Raw genomic sequence first — 6,124 nt, forward strand, 5'->3', positions numbered from 1 at the left:
GCTGCGACGAGGCCTATTAACAGGTCCTCCGCCTGTGGGACGGGGTCGGCGGACTCACCAGCTGGTACGGCTTCCTCCATCGCAGCTGGCTCCGGTGGTGGCAAAGGAACCGATGTCGGGGGGTCCTCCGCCGGCGCCTCCTGGCACGAGGCCTTGGTCTCCAGCCGCAACTGGAGGAGCTGCTCCATCAAGTCCTCCATCTCAACCTGCAGGAGACCGGTCCCAGCCGTGGAGATCTGGCTGCTGTGCTCGTCTGGGTAGCTGGGGGAGCCCTCTGCTTCAACCCCGCATTCTGGGTCTGGGCGACTGGCCATGGCATCGTCCACGTGGGTCGCTTCCTGGTCTCTTTCCCGCTCTCTCCTTCGTGGGCGGTTCCGTTTTCTCTGTCTTTGCCCTCCATTGAGAATCAGGAGGCGGATTTCGGTCGCTGACGGACACGTCCTCAAGGTACAGAAATATTTAGACTGGGCGGTCATGGCTTTTCGCGCTTCTCAGTTCTTTCACGCCCACAACTCCATGCCCTTCTTCTTCTCCTGCGCTCCTCATGGCGCTATAATGGCGGCGGTTTTGGCGGGAATCTTGCGGCAATTAGCAATACACAGTCCTTGCAATAAATCACGGTTCAAGCACAATTCAATCACAGTTCAAAGGCACACATGACCCAATTCTTCAGGCTTAAGTACGATCCTGTTCGTGACGCCAAGTTAGAGCGCCCCCAGACGCAGGGCCGCGGGTTACTCGGTACCGGTCCTCTGCTGGCTCAGTTTTTGGGATGTCACGATGGCTGGACCCGGTCCGTGACCTTGCTAAGGGGCGTCCAATGAAAGGTGATACGAGTCTGTGAAGGTTTTGTGACGCCACCTGTGGTATTCGGTCAGAGTGACCGACACTGCTTGGGGTCCACTGGGGTGCTGTGATGGCAGCTAGATGGTAAACCTTCCCACAGGTGAAGTATGTCCCCAGGGCTTCCCAGTAATGGTGATGGTGTGAGGTGCAGACAATAACGAGGACACAGGGTTGCAGTCTCTTTACCTCTTTACTGATGACTTCAGGATCCTCAATCCAGAGCACAGTTAACAGGGCTGTCTGAGACCAGCCAGTCCGAAGGCACATCCAGAGTTCCCTTTGCAGGTGGAAATCGTTGCCTACCACTAGCGCCTGTGTGTTGTAGTGCTTCCTTGCTGAGCATTCGGGATAGTCCTCACAACTTCTATTCTCGTTCGTTCCAGTTCTTTCTAGTTCTTTCTATTCTCCGTCCCCCAGGTATGTTATGGCTAGGACGCACCCGTTTGACGGGTAGGCTCGGAGCTCTTCCGGGACCCTAGAGATGCCCCTCTCCACGCGTTGCGCCCTATGTCTGCTTAGGTGATGTAAGGTAGACAGCCAACCTATAATTAACTGTCCTGCGGTATTTGAAGTAAGGCCTAAAGTCAGTTACTTCCTCGGTGTTCCGGGCACCGGCTACGCGCCTCAGTAGGATGTTGCCGTTCTCCGTGCACGACTCCTACTGGCTCTCCTTTGTGCTTGATCTCGTTTCTCACTGTCCACAATATCCTTCGCTTCGTGTCCTTTCTTAGGATACCGCCGCAAGGTAGTGCAGGCGCGGTTCTGTAACGTTCTGTCTTGTTGCTAGGTACCTGCCAGGTTCCCACGCCTGACAGGGACTCCCCTGATTCTTCCCCGCAACACCCCCTGCCACGGGATGTTGCCTGGACAAAACCCAGTCAGCTTCTGATCTAACTTCCTATCCAACCCCTAGTTTTACCAGTGTGAGGAGTGGCCTAATAAATAAAGCCTTTTGCTCCCCCTAGTGGCCGGAGTGTGAAGTGTAATGTGCGCTGGTGATACCTGGTCAGGTGAACTTCTTTAGTGCCATCAGACGTACCATCACTCCCCTTAGTGGCAGAGCGACATTACTGCAACGACCAGGTCTCTGAGGCACTGCACATTATACTACATGTATTACTATGGACTGTGCATTATGCCACATGGATGAATATGAGCTGTGTATTATACTATATGGAGGACTATAGAGTGAATTATACTATACTAGATGGTGACCCGATTCAGGTATTCTAGAATATGTATGTATATGGATCGCCCCCAGTGTAGGGCAATGGGGTACTCGGCACCGGGTCCTGCAGTTCGGGGGGATGTCACGGTGGCTGACCCGGTCCGTGGCCCTCAGGGGTATCCAGTAAAAGAGTTTATATATGGGCAAGGTCTTTAAAGGGATAGTGTTAGTGACGCCACCTGTGGTATTCGGTCAGGGTGACCGACGCTGCTTAGGGGTCCGCTGGGGTGATGTTATGGCAGCTAGATGGTATACCTTCCCACAGGTGAAGTGTGTCCCCAGGGCTTCCCATAGTGTAGTTGGTAGATGGTGAATGTTGTAAGGCGCAGGGAATAACGAGGACACAAGGTTGCAGTCTCTTTACTTTTACTTAAGGTTTCAACATCCACAGTCCAGGGCACCAGACCACAGGGCAGGCAGAGTCTGGCCGGTCTGAAGGCACAGCCAGAGTCCCCTTATCCAGGTGGAATTCAGTAGCCTTCCTATTAGCGCCTGGTTGTTGTAGTACCTCCCTGCTGAGCAACTCGGTAAGGTCCTCACAACTGTTGCAGATGTTCTAGATGTTATTTCTTCCTCTCTGTCCCCCAGATGGTGTGGATAGGACAAACCCGTATGACTGATGGCCTGAGGCTTGTTTATAGGGACCCTAGAGACGTCCCGACCCCCACAATTTGCCACCGTGTCTTCTTAGGTATTAAGCCAACTTGGAATTGACTGTTCTGCTGGTCTCTGAAGAAAATCGTAGAGTCTATTACTCCCTCGGTGTTCCGGCCACCGGCTACGCGCCTCAGAAGGAGGCAGCCTCTCTCAGGGCAGAACTTCTTCTGGTTTTCTTCTCATTGTGCTATGACTTTGTGTCTCACTTTCTACAATACAATTCTCTTCGTATCCTTTCTTAGGATGCTGCCGCACGTGGGGCAGGCGCAGCTCCGTGTATTTCTATCTAGGCTTCCGACAGGATCCGACCCCTGTCTGGGGCCCTCTGTCCGCAGCTTTGTGGTGTTCCTCCTTTCCTGCTGTCTGCCTGACAGGAACTCCCTGGGTGAAGCCCAGGCAGCGTCTGACTCACTTTCTATCCAACCCACCAGTTTTACCCTAATGTGAGGAGTGGCCTAGTAGATAGAACCTTTGCTCCCCCTGGTGGACTGGAGTGTGAAGTGTAGTGTATGGTTTGTGATACCTGGCAGGGTGAACTCCTTTAGTGCCATCAGACGTAATATCACTCCCCCTGGTGGAAGAATAACATTACTGCAACAACTAGGACTCTAGGGCAGAGGTGTCAAACTGCATTCCTCGAGGGCCGCAAACAGGTCATGTTTTCAGGATTTCCTTGTATTGCACAGGTGATAATTTAATCACCTGCACAGAATGATTCCAGCACCTTGTGCAATACAAGGAAATCCTGAAAACATGACCTGTTTGCGGCCCTTGAGGAATGCAGTTTGACACCTCTGCTCTAGGGCGCTGCACATATAGCAGCCACATAGTATATAGCACAGGCCACGACATATTCTTGAATACCCGATGCGTTAATACAGGCCACGCAGTATATAACAGTGGCCACGCAGTATATAACACAGCCCAAACAGTATATAACACAGCCCACGCAGTATATAACATTGCCCACATAGTATATAACACTGGCCACGTAGTATATAGCAGCCATGCAGTATATAACGTAGCCCACACAGTATATAATACTGCCCACATAGTATATAACACTGCCCACGTAGTACATAGCAGTCATGTAGTATATAACGCAGCTCACGCAGTATGTACAGTAACACAGCCCATGTAGTATATAGCAATGTGGGCACTATATGTGTGGTTAAAAAAGACTTAAAATAAAAAATAAACATATACTCACCTTCCGAAGGCCAATTGAAGACCTGGCGCCTGTGTGCGGTGCACGCGGCAGCTTCTGGTCCCAGGATTGGTATGAGCGCAGGACCTGTGATGACGTCACGGTCACATGACCGTGAAGTCATGGAAGGTCCTTCTCGCATAGCATCTTTGCCACCGGAACCTGCCACTTGCACTGCCGAGGACAGCGCGCACGTCGGAGGGAGAGAATAACCTTTTTTTTTAATTATTATTATTTGTAACATTAGATCTTTTTACTATTGATGCTGCTTAAGGCATCATCAATAGTAAAAAGTTGGTCACACAGGGTTAATAGCTGCGTTAATGGAGTGTGTTACACCGCGGCATAACGCAGTCCATTAACGCTGCCATTAACCCTGTGTGAGGGCTGACTGGAGGGGAGTATGGAGCGGGCACTGACTGCGGGGAGGAAGGAGCGGCCATTTTGCCGCCGGACTGTGCCCGTCGCTGATTTGTCATGGCTGTTTTGCTGCGACCAATCAGCGACTTGGATTTCCATGACAGACAGAGGCCGCGACCAATGAATATCCGTGACAGACAGAAGGACAGACAGAAAGACGGAAGTGACCCTTAGACAATTATATAGTAGATGGAGGACTATGTTATGCATTATACTATATGGAGGACTATGGGGTGCATTATACTATATTGAGGACTATGGAGGGCGCATTATACTATACAGAGGACTATAGGATGCATGATACGATATAGAGGACTATGGGATGTAGTACACTATATGGAGGACTATGAGATGCATTATACTATATGGAGTACTAAGGGATGCATTATACTGTATGGAGGACTATGGGGGTGCATTACACTATATGGGGGATTATGGAGTGCAGTATACTACTATGCTATATAGAGGACTATGGGATGCATTATACTATATGGAGGACTATGGGGTGCATTAAACTATATGAGGACTATGGAGGGCGTATTATTCTAAATGGAGGACTATGGGACATGCATTTTTACTATATGAAGGACTATGGGGTATGAATTATACTGTATGAAGGACCATGGGGATGCATTTAACTATATGGAGGACTATGGGCTGTGCATTATACTGTGGAAGTCTATGGAATGTATTATACTATATGGAGAACTATGGGCTGTGCATTATACTATATGGAGGACTATGGGCTGTGCATTATACTGCATGGAAGACTATGGGATGTATTATACTATATGGAGAACTATGGGAGGTGCATTATACTATACAGAGGACTATGGGCTGTGCATTATACTGCATGGAAGACTATGGGATGTATTATACTATATGGAGAACTATGGGAGGTGCATTATACCATATGGAGGACAATGGTGAGTGCATTGTATTTTTGCTGAGAGGCCCCATGACTTCTATGTACGCCACTGGTGAATATAATCATTTATGTTTTTCTATACATCAAAGAACAGCATCAGAACGGGGGACATATTACCAGAATGGGGGATATATATACCAGGATGGGGCCCAAGATAAGGGATGTATATACCAGGATGGAGGACATATACATATAATCAGGATGGGGGGACCAGTCCAAATCGTGCACCAGGGCCCATCAGACTCCACATCCGTCTGATTATTTTGATCAGTGTTATCAGTTTTTCTCGGATGTGGAACATAAAAAAAAACAAAAACATTTTTCTCCACCTTCTCCTTTCTGACAGCACCGCATTCGGATGTGATACTAGTGTGGTCAGATTTTTTTCACGGACCCATATATTTTGATCCAGCACTCGGCTCAAAATTGGATGTCTCTGATTTTTCCACGGATCACTCAGTCTGAGGAAAAAAATCAGATCTGTGCACAGCCCCATAGAATATGATAGTGAGAACCAGTGATGGCAGTCGTACAGGATAATCACTTATCTGATCTATTTTATCAGTTCATCATTTTTTGCCTGCAGTGTCACTCAAAGATTGATTTCAATAAGATGAGGCGATGATTGTCACTCTATACTGGATTCTCCCAGTTTATGACGACACCAATCCGGATATGTGATCGCTTCTCCATCTTTAGTAGTTTTCAATGGCAGGTGATTCATCTTGCACAAGCTGATACCAGCATTTCACTGAAGCGTTCTATAATATATCATATAGCTGGAATAAATACATTATCTTAACGAGAAGATTAATTCCTGGTCATTATCTACTGATAA

Source organism: Ranitomeya imitator, chromosome 2, assembly GCF_032444005.1.
Source record: "Ranitomeya imitator isolate aRanImi1 chromosome 2, aRanImi1.pri, whole genome shotgun sequence".
In the NCBI taxonomy this organism is placed as follows: Eukaryota; Metazoa; Chordata; class Amphibia; order Anura; family Dendrobatidae; genus Ranitomeya; species Ranitomeya imitator.